Source organism: Protopterus annectens, chromosome 8.part0, assembly GCF_019279795.1.
Source record: "Protopterus annectens isolate FY-2018-M chromosome 8.part0, PAN1.0, whole genome shotgun sequence".
Taxonomy (NCBI): domain Eukaryota; kingdom Metazoa; phylum Chordata; order Ceratodontiformes; family Protopteridae; genus Protopterus; species Protopterus annectens.
The window spans coordinates 973,998,424-974,016,841 of NC_056741.1; positions in this window are offsets into that span (position 1 = coordinate 973,998,424).

The following is an 18,418-nucleotide window of genomic DNA, read 5'->3' on the forward strand; positions in this document are numbered from 1 at the left end:
CTTTCTAGTAGCTGATCATTTACTGCTCAAGCCATTTGCCAAACTTGCGTCATTTGGGACTGAGAAGCCACAGAACTAGTTATCTTTCTCTGTGTTTTATTTAAATCATTTCATCTTAGTGCACATGAATAGTAAAACTGTGCTCAGTGTTTAATGCTAAGTCATTTGAGAAAAGTAAAATGCCAAATGTTATTAAAACATGATGATAACTAAATAAACAAAACAAAACAAAAAAATGGAACAAAGGCATACAAAGCTAGAAGACAAAATGCATATCTTCATCTCTGGTATGCCACATGGATGCCACCATGACAGAGTTGGTTGCATATCTCCATTTCAAACCAATTCTTATGTTTCAAATCTTATCTGGAGCCTAAGGTTGTATCTGAGAAACAGTAGCTTCTGACTGCAGCTTATGAGGGCATGTAGTTGTAGAAAGTGGTGTCCTGTAGCTGGAATTTTTAATCCTAGGCTCCTAGAACAGAAGTAGTAAGGTCTGGTTCTGTTCCTTTTTGTTTGCTGTCCAGGTAGAAGTGAAAGAAACTAAGACATTTACAAAACAGAAATTTCCCATTGTCTTGGTTATCTTTCATTACCATAACCCTCTAATCCAACCCCTAACTTTAACTGTGCAGTTTCCAAACAGTGTGCATGATGGTGAACATGCTCACTGCTACTATACATTTACTGATTTTGCTACCAGTCCTGAGCATTGTGTAGAATAAGAACTCCAAGGCAAGGACCACTATGTATATAAAGGAGTATAAATTCCATGATTATTTATTTATATATTTGTAATACCGCCATAGACGTGATCTTTGTATTATTGTATCTATCACAAGTGGTAAAAAATGATCTAGTCACTTTTGATCACTAGTTTTAAGTACATTTTACCAGTTGTAACTCTGATAATAAAGAAAGTTTATGATATTTTGGTCAATGGTATAAGCGTTCTTAAACATTTATTTTATAAGCAGTATTGCAGTTTGCTTTATCACAGTGTGCTGTATTGTGTGAGGTGGTGGTGCCCAACAAAAAACAGTAATGCAGCACAGGCACATGCCAGTAAAAATCCAAAATTACACTTCTTTATTGAAATACAAGAGTTTAGCGCTTTCGTCCTTTAGTGGAACCTCAGGAACTCTTCACTATAAACCATTTCTGACGTTAAAATACACCACCAGATAAAACACATGACCCTCAATTAGCCAATAAAATTCACCTAGAATTAATATGCTTCAACCTTAATACAGAACTAATTGAAAGTGCTTCATTTAAACCAGGGTAATGGGTTGCATTTAACCTTATTTGCTATTTCAATTCGCAAATATCCAAATATTCATCCACAACCCTACTCTGTGCATCCTTTTTAATTTTGTTAATAATCAAAAAACAAAGGAATGCTTTGTATTATGTATCAAATGTCTATAAGGAGCGTTTGTGTTTTTTTTTGTTTTTTAATGTTTAAACAATGTTCATAAATATGGTCCATCAACCTCCTGGAGGTTTTCCCCACATAGAAGGCTGGGCATTGTTTATTTTGAGCCAAATAAACCACATTTGTGCTGTTGCAATTATATCAACCCTCTATTTTATAAGTGATATTTCTAATTACAAATTTGTTTCCACAAATAATAGCGGAGCACTGGGTACAGGAGTCACATTTTTTCATACCCATTTTTGAAAATTGTTGCTCACGCTTAATCCCCCACTCTAACCAATTCTTAAATGATTTATCTTTCCTATAGACCATAATAGGTTTTTCACCCATTTTCGAACTGACATTCTGATCTTCTTTAAATACATCCCAATGTTTCATAATAGTGGCAGCTATATCTTTACTATCCAAATTAAATGTGGATATAAAGATTTTTTTCTTGTTATTATTCTGTAACCCATTACCCCTTTCACTAGCTCATCCCATAAATTCTCCGCACTGTAGAATGGGTTGAAAATACCCATTCTCTCTTTTATCGTTAACTTCCTTCTTTATTTCATCCAAAAACTCCAAGGGGTAGCCCTCTATAAAAACATACTGATAAGAACCTCACACTCATATTGGAACATACAAATTCAGATACCATTATAGCAAACCTCACCAGTTGGCCCTTCACAACAGATTTTTTTCTTATGTGTCGGGTGCCAACTGGAGAAATGTAAGTAGGTATTAGAAAATGTTGGTTTATGATACACATTAGATATAAACCTATTATTCTCTAAATTCTTAGTAATTTCAATGTCCAAAAAATTTATTTTACTCACATCCCAACTTGATGAAAAAAATTAGAAAATCAACTTTATTATTTACATACTGAAAAAAATCATTCAATTTGTCTAAGGTATCCCTCTATAAAATAAATATGTCATCCAAAAATCGGGTATACACAACCCAACATTGTTTATAGACACAGTTTAAAATATATTGGGCTTCCCATTCAGCCATGACATATTTTGTAAACAGGGGGGCACATGCAGCCCCCATCGCAACTCCTGTCATTTGTTTAAAGAACTGACCATAAAAATACAAAAAATTGTTTTCCAACACTAACTCCATTAAACTTGTCATGGCAGCAAGCCTACAATTTTCTAGATGAAAATGTTTGGTCTCCTGGTCTTCGAAACATTTAAAACCCACCTGATGTGGGATGACCAAAATAAACTGTTTACATCAATGGTCACAAAAATCAATTTGGAAGAAAACATAATAATACTTAATTTACTTAAAAAGTGCCAAGAATCTTTCCAAACCTCTTCCAAACCACTTTTTTAAATTCATGTTCAAAAATTTTGCTATAAAACAAGTCTTTGACCTTGCTCCATCCACAACTGGATGGAAGGTTGGGTTATTTATATCTGAGTGAATCTTTGGTATACCAAAAATTTGTGCAACCACTGGTTTAGGATTGTACATAAATTCAAATTCCTTTTCAAAAATCTGCCCCTGTAAAAGCATGTCCTCTAATGAATGACCTATTTTAAAAATATGCAACAAAGATTTTATTTTTGGAGACCTCGATATAGATGTCTGTCATTAAAAGCTGGCTCATGGCATTCAAATAATTAATATGTTCCATGACAACCAGCCTACCCCCTTTCTGGTTTCATCACTCATATTTAAATCTGCAAACATATCAGTTAATATGTTTTTTTTCATGTCTATTAAAATTGGAATAAACACTTTGACATGCACTTCCCAAAATATTCCTAATATCAGTTTCACAAAACTTCAAACTGTTGTATTAAATTGTGCAGTAGGGGGTTAAAACAACTTGGTCTATATAAACCACTATTTGCCCTTACTACATGGTTAACAACCTCTTTATATAATAGAAGAGTACGTGAGGACTTGTTATTCAAGTCTTATGAGACTATTTTAATATTTTCAACAATATAGACAGGCAATGCAATAATATATTGAACAGAAAAATTAAAAAGCTTGAAAGATACATGGAACATTATTCAAAAAAACATGGTGCATCCTAAGCCTTCCAGTCTCCATAGTAGCAAGTCAGCTGTAACCAATTGGGTGTGGGTAATGACAGAAGTTCCCCCTTCTGAAACAAGCAGTAAACATTCTAGTTTTGAGCACAATGGTGAGGCGATCCATTTACAGAGCAGAGGCTTGCGGAGATTGGACAGAATAAAGAACAGAGATCTAAATGATGGAATGGAATGACAGGAGTATCAATATTTGAGAGAATGAGCAAAATCCAAGGAGAAGCATTGGAAAAGGAGATAGTACAACCAGTGCTATCTATGGTTAGTAACTTGACCAAAAAGGACATGCCAGTTCTGTTATATAATGAGCTTGTGAATGATGAAGGTGATTTTAGTATATATAATTATTCCTTTAAAGTTTTAACTAATTTTCATGCTAACTTGTTCAAAGGATTGTCATTCATTCTTGCAAGAAGGACGAACTTGGTGGAAACCATAATTGACTTGAAGCTTTTCTGCCGTAAGCTCAATTTGTCTATTTGGTTTAACAATGAAGTAAGGGCAAATAGTGAGAGAATTGTCTCTGCTCCACTTTCTGCTTCAATGCTTTTATAGTATACATGTAATTAGTACAACTCCTGTTTAGGAGTACAGGCAACATGTGATAATACGGAAATCTGTGAGGAAAATTTAATGATCCTCATGAAAAATAAAGATTCTTCAGTACTATAGCCAGTAGTTTTAAAACTTCCCAAGTAGGTATTCATTCCAATAAGTGATTTGACCTATACAATGACATTTAACAAGAAAAAAACAGGCCATTATAATATAATTTGCTTTTGCCTGAATAGATAATCTTCATGCTATAATATGTAGGCAAAGCATATGTCTAAGTGATAGAGGAACAATTGCAAAAGAAGAACTGTATGGAAAATTCCTGGTTATATTAGGCCCAAATGATAACATTCTGCTGCACACAAATGGGATTCTTTAACAGATACAACACTGTCTTTTAGCATACAGCATCATTTTACTCCATGTTTTGTGTGTGTGTAATGTATAACATGTTCCATATTAAAGTCATTAAATGTTTTTTCACGCTTTGAAATGTATGCTTGCAGTGCATTAGCTTCTTTGTAATCTCTAACCTCTTCTATCTCCTCCAGTCAGTATTTAGATAAGAGTGTCACATGATTACTCGATGATCAACCCATATTCTTAATGACGGTCCTTGGTAGACTGCTGGTCTGCCCATTTCTAAACTATCACAGCACTTTGTTTTCATAATGAGTAAGTGAAGTAGCTTCTTTATGACCAATTTTTTTCATGATAAATACTATGTTCTTTTGACACTGTTGTCTGGGAACTACACGAAAAATGATAGACCATTTGTATTATTAGAAGAGATGGGATGAAAGCAGTTCTCTTGAATAACATTTAAAAATGTAAGTTCTTGATAAATAATGGAGGTGAGAAGTCTGGAGTGAAAGGGTGGCAATGGATAAATGTCACTGGTGTGTGTTTTCTGAAGGCAGAGATTGAAAGGGTCTTGTGTTAATGAGGTAAGAGTGTATCCCAACAGGTGTTTGTTTTGAAGACAGTAATTGGGGCCTCAGGAATGACAAGACCATCTCAGCTCTTAGCACCAATAGTTTTCTACAGGAAACCTAGAAAATGGAAGAATCTGAATTGTTAGATACCCAAATAGAATACTTTTTTGTTAGGAAACGGGTGAAGTAAGCAATGCACTATGCAGGAGTAATATTCTGTGGGTACAAAGGGAGATTTCTTTGGTTGAGTATGAATTTCGTGGGGGGCCATACAGAGCACTGGATTTCAGTATTGTAGTTCAGTGTTGTAGGGGTATGCTTGCAGTATTCTCCTGTATTTGCATACTTGCATTCTACTACACGATTACTTCATGACACATTTGGCATATTTTATAACGTCAATGTATTTATAAGTATCAAGTATCCTGGATCTTTGGGGCAGTAAATAAGACGTACTGGTATAAGCTTCACACAGTTTGCTTTCTTTCAAGTCTTAATGACTAAAGTGGAAATGTAAACCACTATTTTAGCTTATACAATTAACGTTTCAGTGATTTGACAGTATGACATAATTCTATAAATTTAACAAGCTGTCTCAATGTGGATCTGAATTTAATTTGCTACTTAGGACAGAACATGCAGTTCGGTGATATTAGTCAGTACTGGATGAGCCGTGAAACCAGAGACACAGGTTTAAATCACGCATCTTGTAAATACTCTCTGTGAGAGTTTGAGAAAATGGGTTACCTGCCTGCGTTTACCACTGTGTAATCACTCTTCAGTCTTGCTCTTTGCTGTTCATTCTGTGACATAGGCAATGGCAGCTGAATTATTTTCCTGCTTTGCTGCTGAAGAGTGTAAAATATAATAGGCCTGCAACTTAGCTGTATAAAAAGCCTGGTGTACACTGTTGCTCTAAGATATTTTTTTTATTATTATTTTTTCAGCTTACTGCAGAAAAAATGCTATTTGGTTTGTGGCAGCTTACACACTGTCTCAGTTCAATCACTCTTGGGAAAATAAATTGAAAATAAAGTAGACATTTGTTTGGTTCCATAAATCTTCTTAAACTGTGGGTACAATTGACCAAGACTTTGCACTTGTAGAATGCATTTAAATATCTTAAGAAAACCAACTGAGACATAAATAACCTTTATTCTCAAAGCTGCGTAAATGGGCTGTCAGTTCTGTGCAGTTCCAAAGAAGGATTCGCTGTAGTTGACAGAATATGGATCATAACTGCATTTAGACTGCTGCTATGCAACAGAATAAAATGTAGCCCTGCTGCATCTATTATTCCATGATCAAGACTACGTTTTGAACTATTTTCTTATTCCTTTCACTATTTTAGAAGACCGATAGGGCTCATTCCTAACACCACCATGCTTATTCACCAGGACATTATTGCTGCTTGCCTAGAGACACATCTTTTACTCCCAGGCATCTGCATGCACCCACAGGATGGCCATTTTTGTTACATAATCTGGTCAAGAGCTCAGAAACAGAATGCGCATTTAACAGTTCAGTCACTGTTTATAGAGTGGTTGTACTGTAAACATACACACACTCACTCATGTATGCATACCCATGCGCGCACACACACACACACACACACACACACACACACACACACATACACACACAGACACACACACACACATACACACCATACATACACAGGCACACACACACACTCACACACAAAGAAAACAACAACAAAAAACATTAGCTTTTATCATTACAAACTGGTGCTAAGAAATGAAGTACATCCACAGCAGTGCTGCTTTCAAACACTGACAGAGGCCTTGCTCTTCATTTTGCATATTTTACACTTATACATCACCCAAATGGCAAAAATGCAATCTGACTGAAATCTATGTAGGGGCAGTTCAGGAGATAACCTCTTCAAATGTGCATGCTTGGAATACAGTATAGAATTTTCAGTCCATAAAATGTCATTGGAACCAAGAAATAAAATCCACTCAGTAATTTATTCCACAACTGTACAGTCACAAGATTTCAGACAAGAAGTACATGTCCTTCTTCACCCAAACAAGAAAAAATAAAACTCCTGCATATTCATGTGACAAGGATAAGATGACTAATAAATACAATGGGTTTTGACTTCAAATAGTAAGATTTAATAAGTGCCAGTCTGTGTTCATTTGAATGTGTTCTTCTCCTGAAGAAAGCCTATATTTCTTGCCCTAAAGCTTGTGATTTTCTTTATTTGAGGAATAAATTATTTAGTGTCACAGAGTAAAGTTTAATTCCCTGATCTATGGACTTTTTACCAATTAATTTTTCTTGAGGCTTTTATTCACTGTCAGTTGTGATTTTTTAAACAAAATAAGACCTATTCTAATGTACCTACCCGACAGCTGAGGACCCATCCTGGTCTGCATGACTGCAGTACAATATGGGATCTACTGCAGTTTACATGAAAGCAATACAGCAGTGCATCAACTGTAATCTTCCTGGTAACAGTGCAATAGTACAGTCTGCATAGTTGTGTATACCATGTGTCTTAGTAATACAACATTGCACTAACGGTTATCTTCATTATCCCAGTGTAGTACCGGACCCATTGTTGTCTATGTTTTTGCAGTGCAGTATTGCATCCCTTGGTACTATGCATGGTGATAATAATGCATGTGGCAACAACATGGCTGAAGATCACTACAGTTTACATGTCTGTAATACAGCAGAGCACAGACTACAATGTAGCTGGTGGCTGTGCAGAAGTGAACTCTCCATTGTCTGCATGGTGAATGCACAGCAAAGGATTCAGTGTAATCTACACAGCAGCAGAATTGCAGCTGATCTGTTTTAGTCTACCTGAAGCTGTACAATAGCAATCCAACTTTGTGATCAAATGGTCACAGTGCAGTTTGAGACCCTTTGTGTGCTACGCTGTGGCAGTATAAAAGAGGATGCACACTGTAATATCTGTTGTAATCATTTAATGGGTGATATGTTGTAACCTACAAAGTTTCAGTATGGTAGGTGCCCATTACTGTCTAAGTAGATGCAGTCGGCAAATTGCTGATTTTAACCTGTATGATAACAGGACAGCAGGGGACCCCATATAAGGTAACCTACATGACAGTAGAATGACAAACACCGCATTGCAATTTACATTATTTATTTATTTTATTTTATTTATTTTTGCTGACAGAAATAGTAGGCTAATCTGAATGGACCCATTTCTGCCACATCCCAAATGTTAAAAGTGTAGTGAGAAGTCAGCTCATATATACAGTAAGGAGATATACGAATTGTACAGTATTGCAGTTAATGTGTACACACAACATACAAAACAGCAATCCATTTTATTTATGCATTTGGACTACAAATTGAAGCAGAGATTATCTTGCTGACGTTAAAGTAAAGCAAAGGTAAATGGTTGATAATGTTTGGTGACTTATGGTTTTAGGTAATAAGGAGTGACCTGGATGAGCCTGTTGGATGTAATGGAAATGTTCAGAATACAAAGGCGGATGGTGGAGACGAGTAGATTTAAAGGTTATTGGTGAATAAGTGTTAAATGCACAAGTAGCTGTCTTTCCAAGAAAGGTTCATACAAGAAAGTTATGGAGAATAGTTAAGAGAGAGCCAATGACGTAGGAGGCAAGATGGAACAGGAACAGTCAGTAGGTGAGACTGAGTTCTTAGGCCTGTAACTACATGTGCATTATTGGCTTTTGAGTGGAGGGGATAAGGTGTATTTTTAATGGCTAGTCTGTGTATAAGGGAGGGATTGCATCACTCTAAAGTGTTTTACTGACAAAACAAAAGAGAAGTAGGTCTGAATACACTTTAACACAAAGCCATTTTGCCAAACTGAGTGCAATACAGTGCTGCTGACTTTAAGAAATGAGTCTGCAAATCCTGGTGAGGATTTATGGTTCTTTGATTGTTTTTTTTTTTAATAAAGGCATACGTAAGCAACTGCAGGGCATATTCTAACTGAGGATGAAGGATACTTCTGCTAATAGCATTTTGGATATTTGTGTAGAGGGGCAGCATGTCAATTTTATGAGAAGCAAAATAACGTTAGTTTGGTCTTTCTGGTGTTTGTAGTTGTTTGTCAAGCAGCTATGTTTGCAGATTTTGGAGTATCTTATTAAGCTGTTGTAATATAGTATTGTAATTGATGGGGGAGAAATAAAAGACTATATCATTAGCATAAAGAACAACATTAGGTAGTTTAAGTCTGGAGGCAGAGGATTAGTGATGCTAAGAGTATATGTTCAAGAATAGTGCTTTTGAGCAGCACATGCAGTCATTTGTTGTGGTCATGATATGGGACTATTATTCCTATCTGAGAAGGCTCTGTGTCATTAGAAACTGGTGACCCAGTTTAAGGTGGACTAGTCAGAGTATGGATGTCACATGGAGATTGAAGTGGCACAGTGTATGGTTTACTGTGTCAGAAGCTTTTGATAAATCAACACATCTGGTGCTTGTGTGGTGGCCTTTGATTGTGTTACTATTTTATTTATTGATTTTTTTTTTACCAGGAAACTCCAACTGGGCAGAAGACCAGTTTTCACCATGTGTAGTGTCAGTTAATGAGAGTGACACTGTCTAGCTGCTTCTGTTTTGTTATGAATCCATCCTGATGGGAGGAAAGGGTGTCATACTGGTCAAGAAGAGCAGAAAGTTACTTGCAAATAGCTTTTACGTATTGGAAGGTTGGCACATTTATGATGGGGGTGTCAATATAACATTCTTCCAGAAATGAAGGAAAGTTTCTGTGAATGGAAAAGGTTGAGTATATGACATATATGTTGGAAGATGCCTTATATTGTTTGAAGAACCATGGAAGGAGACCATATGAGCCAGATGATCCATTACTGAGAGTGATTATATTATTTTTGCAATTTATTTTTGAAATAATTTCTTCAGTTAAAATACTGAGGATTCAGGGTGATTGCTTTGTTAAGTGACGGGATATTAGCAATAGAATGGTCCAGGTTTTATTCTTAATGGCAGACTTGTCATTTATTGAGTTGACTTAAGAATTGGTTTAAAAAGGTCAGAGATTGGTTTGACACCATTTTACTTATAATTTACTGAGTGTTCCCAGCACAAGAATCTGATAGTCTATTGGCCATTTTGGGCCAATTTCTAGCTCTTTCAAGTCCCCCTGTATAAAACCCACTTTGGCATGTTTTTTGCGCTTGTTACTACTCAGCCAAGCTCCTCGTGGTCCTGCAGAGTGGTGCTAGCAGCAGAGAGGCTAAAAGAGTGACTGCTAACCTGATAAAAGTGTTTTTTTCCTGCTACTACCTGGGCGACTGTCCGGTCTAGCTAAACTGCAAGTATTTCTGCTTATTGAGCTGTTTTAAACTGTTTAAAGTTGTTTTTGCACCTGCACTTTTAAAGTTTGTCTTGTTTGTTGCATTTACCTGTTGAGGCTACACACTCAAGTGTGCAAGCCTGTGTTACATATTTATTGCATTTTCCTGCTGTTTGTTGCAAAAAAGCAAGAAAAACAAAAAAAAATATCCTTGTTCCCTGTCTTTCCTGACCTAGAGTAGTCCAAATACAGGCTTTGCTGTATTCTGTACTTTTGGAAAGTTCCTGTGTTGCCCATTTCCTTTCTTGGATAAAGGGAGGCTTCTTTGTTCACCAGTGGCAGTGGGGAGCTTAGAGCAGCCTATCTATCCTTGGAGGAGTGTTCCCAGCATAAGAATCTGGTAGTCTATTGGCCATTTTGGGCTAATTTCTAGCTCTTTCAAGTCCCCCTGTATAAAACCCGCTTTGGCGCGGCTTTGCGCGATTTTGTGAATAGTGCAGCATCGGGCAGCTCCGCTTAATTGGGTTTAAACCATTCTCGGCTCCACAAAGTCTGCTCTTCACTTTTTCCCTTAGAACTGATCTAGTTCTCATAATAAACACCTTATTCCTACTCTAAAGCCTGGCACTTGCTCACTAAAGCAATTATATAAGTCAGCACTAAAAAATTAAAAGCACTACACCCTCACAAACTCCCCTTGAGTACCTTGTTCCCCATTGGCCCTTTTTTCAATTATAAAGGAATTCCCAATACTATTCTAGCATGTCCAAAGGTCAGTTGTCAATCTCCTCTCCAGTCCAGCTGGTGAATCTGGGAATCTTGAGGCAATGTTACAACTGCCTCATGTACACAGACAACCCTCTCCTCCTCCCAACAAATTCCAGCACATGTGAGAGATGCAACCATATAGCCAAACTGGAGGCTAAGCTCTCTCAACTCAGTACTGGCATAACCAGTCAGGAGGAGAAGGAAACCACACTCACTACAATTCCAGTCTCACATAGACCTACCACGACAGCAAACCAAACAAATAAACACACAAAAACATACTCGGAGGCTCTAAATAAAAATCTGCCTAAGCAGCAGAGACCTCCAAAGCAGACACCCAAGCAACCGCTACCCCAAAACAAAACACGTGCAGCACATAGCTCACAAAGCCAGAGTGCCAAACAGTCATAGCCCTTAAGGCTAAACAACACACCTGATACACTTGTAATAGGTGACTCTATCGTCAGGAACACTGACGTCCCGCTCACCAGGCTGAACAAGGAGAAGGTCACAGTGAGCTGCCTGTTGGGCGCTAGGATCCGCCACATAACACAAGCACTCAGGTCACTTCAAGGCAAGTACAAATATGACTCAGTCATTGTCCATGCTGGTGTGAATGACCTGAGACATACCTCCCTGGACTACATGAAAAGAGACATAGAGGAGCTCTCTGAGCATGTAGCCCAGGCCTGTATGACCCTGACCTTGAGTAGCATCTTACCCTCACCAAGAATGATGGTCTATGTGAGACTGGAATTGTAGTGAGTGTAGTTTCCTTCTACTCCTGACTGTTTACGCCAGTACTGAGTTGAGAGAGCTTAGCCTCCAGTTTGGCTATATGGTTGCATCTCTCACATGTGCTGGAATTTATTGGGAGGAGGACAGGGTTGTCTGAGTACATGAGGCAGTTGTAACATTGCCTTGGGCGGCGTGTGTGGTGCGTTTAATGTCACCACACACAGCAAGAGGTTCTCTGGTTTGATTCCCGGCTGGGTGCCTTCTGTGTGGAGTTTGCATGTTCTCCTGCGCTCGGGTTTCCTCCCCCCTCGGGTACTCCTCTTTCCCACATTCTAAAGACATGCTTCTGGAGCATTTCTCCCCGGGCCACCGCTGAAAACAGGATCTGTGGAACCTAGTCGGTCATTCCCAGTCAACAAATGTTAAATAAATAAATAAATAAAATAAATAAAAATGATGCCACAGTATGAAGACAAGATGATCAATTTCAACAATTGGCTTAAATATTGGTGTCATTCAAAGGGGATCCAATGCCTGTCAGCCTGGGATGACATGCTCGACAAGCCACGATGCTTTGCTAGGGACGGCTTGCACCTGTCACCCCTGGGCTTTCAGATATTGGCAAAGGCTCTTGCCACCCCCATAGTGCCTTTTTTAGGCAAGGCTCAAAAGACAAACCCACCTCCATAGGTATCACAAGGGATAAGAAACTAAGAGTAATGCTACTCAATGCCAGAAGTCTAAACCTCAAGATGCATGCACTCAAACTCTCCTTAGCATGGAGAACATCGATATCTGTGCAGTAACAGAAACCTGGTTCAAGGCTCCCGAGAGCACCCCAGCACTACCAGATTATACCTCATACCATGCTTTTCAGCCCCAAAACTTGGACCGAACCACAAAAGGAGGGGGAGTATCAATATTCGTCAAAGATACCCACACCTCCAGGTTGGTGGCACAGCACGAAGCATCAGAGACTATCCATGTGCAACTAACAGTGGGTAAAACTGCCTTCCTGTTTATAGCCTGTTACAGACCACCCTTCCAAACCCAGGAACCCCACTCGGCCTTCCAGAAAACACTGGAAAATATGAAGTTCTCTCCAAACACCATTATATTGGGCGACATCAACTACCCAAACATAGACTGGGAGCATTACTCTAGCTCCAACACCCTAGCCCAAAGGTTCCTAGAATTTGTAAACCCAAATGCAATGGAACAACTTGTTACCACTCCCACAAGAGGGGAAAACATACTGCACCTGATCATCACCAACATGGGGGCTCTATGCTCCAGACCAGAAGTGTATCCCTCACTGGTAAGATCAGACCATAAACTAATCTCACTGGATATTCACATCCTGACCCCACCCCCTGCCCAGAAAACCACAGTGAAAAACTTCTCTAAAGCAAATTTCACACTCTTCAAAACTGAGGTGGAATCCTTCAAAGCCCCTGGGCCTGTGGAAAATACGGCCCAGACCACAGAATCCTTTATAAATGCATTCTATGAACACCTTCAGGAGTGCATGGATCATGCAATCCCAAGTAAAACCAAGACCCAATCCTCCAAAGGCAGGCATCCTGTCTGGTGGACCCCAGCCATAAACAAACTATGCAATAGAAGGAGGAAGCTACTACATGATAGAGCAAAATCCCAAAAAGGGAAGGCATCTCTGATCAGTATTAGCAAAAAACTACGGGCACTCATAAAATCGTCTAAGGCCAGCTTTGAGAGAAAAATTGCACAGGACACTAAGGATAATCACAAGGCTTTCTTTAGTTATGTTAGGAACCTGGGTGGGAATTCCCAGATATGCTCAGAATTAGTCCAAAATGACAAAAAATACACCAAACCCACAGACATTGCCAACATCCTAGCTGAAAGGTTCAGCGCAAACTTCTCCCTCCACTCTCCACCAAAAGGGCAAATATCTATCCCAGCAGAGTGCTGCCCCCCTGACATCTCAGATGCTCAGGTAAGAGCCGCCCTCTCCAAAGCAAAAAACACAGCATCAATGGGAACAGACAATGTCCCGGGATGCATCCTACATGAACTCCAAGAAGAGCTAAACCCAAATATAAAACTACTGTTCAATCTCAGCCTTACTACAGGATATGTACCCAAAGAGTGGCGTACAGCAACAGTGGTCCCTCTCCACAAAGGTGGTGCCTCAACATATCCTGGAAACTATCGCCCCATAAGCCTGACTAGCTTGGTCTGCAAAGCTATGGAAAGGATCATCATGGACCTCATAAATAAAGATATTGGGGAACTACAGACACTGGATCCTACCCAGTTCGGCTTTGTTAAGGGCAGATCCTGCCTCTTAAACCTGGTCAATTTTTTTGAAACAGTCACCAAGGCCATTGATGAGGGGAAGGTGGTCCATACAGCCTACCTGGACCTCGCAAAAGCCTTCGATACAATACCCCACTCGGGCATTATAGATAAGCTCACCAGCTTAAATATAAACCCCTATGTCACTAGATGGGTTGCAAACTGGCTCAAGGACAGAACCCATATGGTTAGAATTGCTGGAGCCATGTCAGACTCCAAATCAGTTACAAGTGGCGTCCCACAAGGCTCAGCAAACAATGGCTCTGTCCACAAGGCATACTGCCTCCCTTTTCCTGAACAATGTGTGCTTCCATACAGCATGCATTTTTAAGTACAGACAAATCTGGTAAACAGCTCACCCAGCAAATAATAAAAAAAAAAAATATATATATATATATATATATATATATATATATATATATATATATATATATATATATAAATATGGAGCTCATGGACGTCAGGATGCTATAAATAATTATAAAATGTGCATACCATGAAATGTTTGGTATGTACCTGGGTGGCATTATTAATGAGAGTGGCTACCAGGAAGGTGAAAAACATGGCTGGGACAGTGACACAACCTAGCCTGACCTTACTTTTGATTTTTCAATAGTTTATATCTTTGGAGAACTCTAATCATTTTCTCATTGTATAAAAGTCTGAGGATCTTGATTGATTTGTTCCCTCATGGACTTTCCTCAATGTCCTATTATTGCTGGAGGAAAAAAAATGTCAGATAATAGAAAATAACATATATCTCCTTCACGTGTGCCTAATACCATTCATGGCTGAAATTTTGTAAGATTTTTTTCACCTGTGATAAGCAGATGATTCAGAGAATTATGGGTGCTTATTTTTTTTTTGATGAAGATAAAGGTCTGAATTCCGGAAAATACTGCAATATGTACACATCACGGTACTCCTCATTGATTCAGAAACCACCCTTATATGGTGCTGTACAGTCCTCTAACACAAAGAACTGGAACACTACAAAGGGTTGGCCCTGCAGCCATGCTGAATGCTAAAAAGGCATTCTGGGGGGTGGGCATATGCTATTTACCCATGCCTCTCCTCAGAACCACCTTTAGGAAGGCATCTACAGAGCTGAGCAATTCAAGAAAATACTCAGCTGTATAGGTCAGCACTCCAATACCCAACATGTTGCCAAAGTGAATAAAGACAAAAGGCCATGTTCAACTGACAAATATATAGTGGCAGGAACCACCAGACACCACAGAATACTTCTTTGGGTGCCGTAAGGGAAAGAGCAGTATAATGGGAATTGAGTGTGACCACTGGACACATTCTAAAGTGCTGTAATGACACTAACCACAATATGGAGATTGGGGGTGGGAAGAGCCACTGGACACCAGGGAAGACATTTTAAACTGCCATAATAGTACCCAAAAGCAAAGTTGGTTCAAGCAGTGCCTCAGCCACCTCAGCTCTTCAAGAGAAGCCAATCTCTACATTGCAATAATAATAAAAAAAGTAAGTTACTTCTACTGGGACATTGACTAGGTGACCACATACACAACAAGCCCTCCCCACCCTTCTGGGTGCCATTTCTGTACCATACCCCCAACAATTACAACATATTTTATTAAAAATAATTTCTTACATTAAACTTTAACAAACTGTTTTCTTAAAATGTAGCAAACAGTTGCTGCAGTTTATATGCTGTTTGCACAAAACAATATGGTGCTCATGTTTAAGATTAAAAAAAAAATCTTTGTTTTTAAACAGCAGTAAACAGTTGCAACACTTTTTACCCTACCTACAAGGAACACTATAGCACTATTGTTTTAATAAAAAAAAAATCTTCTTTTTTAAACTAAAGCAAACTGCTTGCTACAAATGAAAAGAACAGGTGGTACAATGTGTACCCTACCTGCACAGTGTTCATATTTTACTTTAAAAAAAATATATTTTTAAAGTGTAGCAAACTGCTTGCTACAAATGTAACAAGCACAAGCAGTTGCTACAGCTTTCAGGTTTTAGCTAAAAAAAAAAAAAAAAAAAAAAAATATATATATATATATATATATATATATATATATATATATATATATATACATATATGCAGACATAGCTATAGATATAAATTTGTTTTACTTTTAAACTGTAGCTAACTGCTTGCTACAATGTAGTAAGCAGTTGCTACAGTTTAGCACACATGGAGTACTACAGCACTCAGGTTTGACTGCAAATGTAATACTGACTTTTAAAAGCACTTGGGCTTCAGACCAGTTGTTTTACATTAAGAAGGTTTGTGATCTGCACTGTTGTGGCAGGACAAGTAGCTTACATCCTTCTAAGTTGGGAGTTGCTGATTGAAGGCTTAGTGTCCGTTATTCTAAGAGTGTATTAGTTCTGGTTTAAGCACTTGGGCTTCGGGCCAGTTATTTTACATTAAGAAGGTGTGGTCTGCACTCTTGTGGGAGGAGAGGGTAGATTCTGTCCTTCTGAGCTGGAAGTTTCTGGTTATTAAAGTGTTATTGTGCCTGCTTATCTGAACTGTTTCTTTCTGAAATTGGTACGCCTTGTTTGCTGTAACATAGACTAAATTCAGACCTGCTGAATCTAGCTTTGTTTGTATAACTTGAGCACTAGTCCAGACCATCTTTTTTTGGAGAAGGTTCCCCTGCACCCTAGTGGCAGGAGTGTGCAGTTAGAACTTGTCTGATCGAAGACTGCTGGAATGGGGCTCAGTTTTTAGCTTTTTATTTGTTAATTTGTTTAAATCAGTTTGCTCATTTGCTACTGTTATATAAAAAAAATACACACTATGCATCGCCACTTAGCTGGGGTTAAACTTTTCCTGGTGCCATATAGTCTGCTCTTCAAATTTTCCCTTAGAACTACCCAGTTTTTTAGTGTTAGCACTCAAATCTGTTTCTTTGAGCTCAGCACTTGTTGAGAACTCATTGTAAGCATTAAATAAGCTTCAAATTGCTACAGCACTCAACTTTTCTCACTTGTCTAGAGGAAAACAGTTTTTAGTACTTAATAAATAAGCACCTATTCAGGCATGTCTAAGAGTCAGCTCCTGGTGTTTTCTCCTGTCTACCTGATTAATCTGGGCATCTTGGGGCAATGCAGAAATTGCCTCATGTGCACAGACAAGCCTCACCTCCTACCACCCAACACGACAACCTGTGAGAGATGCACTTATATAGCCAAACTGGAAGCAATGCTCTCTTCACCCAAGACTAGACTAGACAGTCAAAAGGAGAAGGTAAACACTTGCACCACACCACACTCATCACATAGTCCCTGAAAACTTACACCACCAAAACCCACACATAGCAACACAAAACACACACCTGCAATCGTGGAGGCTCTCAATAAAAATCTGCTCAAGTAACAGAGACCTCCAAAGCAGAAACGCATGCAATCTCCACCCCCCAACACAACCCAAATGACACATGGCCCACAAACTCAGTGTGCCACTCAATCACAGCCCATAAGGCATAACAATGTACCCAACACCCTAGTCATAGGTGACTGTATAGTCAGGCACACTGATGTTCCACTCACCAGGCCAAACAAGAAGAAAGTTACTGTCAACTGCCTGTCAGGTGCCAGGATCCACCACATAATGCATGCACTCAGGTCACTCCACAACAAGTATAAATATGACTCTGTCATTGTCCATGTTAGTGTGAATGTCCTGAGACATACCTCCCCAGACTACATGAAAAGGGACATGGAGGAGCTCTCCGATCTTGTAGCCGAGGCAGGTATGACCCTAGCCCTGAGTAGCATCCTGCCATCACCCAGAATGATACCCCAGTACAAGGACAAAATTATTGACTTCAACATTTAGCTAAGCTTCTGGTGTCATTCTAAGGGGATCCAGTATCTGTCTGCCTGGGATGACATGATCGACAGACCACAATGCTTTGCCAGAGATGGCCTGCACCTGTCACCCTTGGGATTCCTGATACTGGCTAAGGTTCTTACCACCTCTGTAGTGCCTTTTTTAGGCTAGGTTCAAATGACAAATTCGTCACCATAACAGGTACAAGCAAGCAAAATCTGAGGGTAATGCTACTCAATGCCAGAAGTCTAAACCTCAAAATGCATTCACTCGAGGCACTCCTTAAAATGGAGAACATCGACATCTGTGCAGTGACAGAGACCTGGTTCAAGGCTCCAGAGAGCACCCCTGCATTACCAGGCTATAATTCATACCACACCTTCCGGCCACCTAACCTGGACTGAAACACTAAAGGTGGAGGTGTGTCCATATTCATTAAGGATATCCACACCT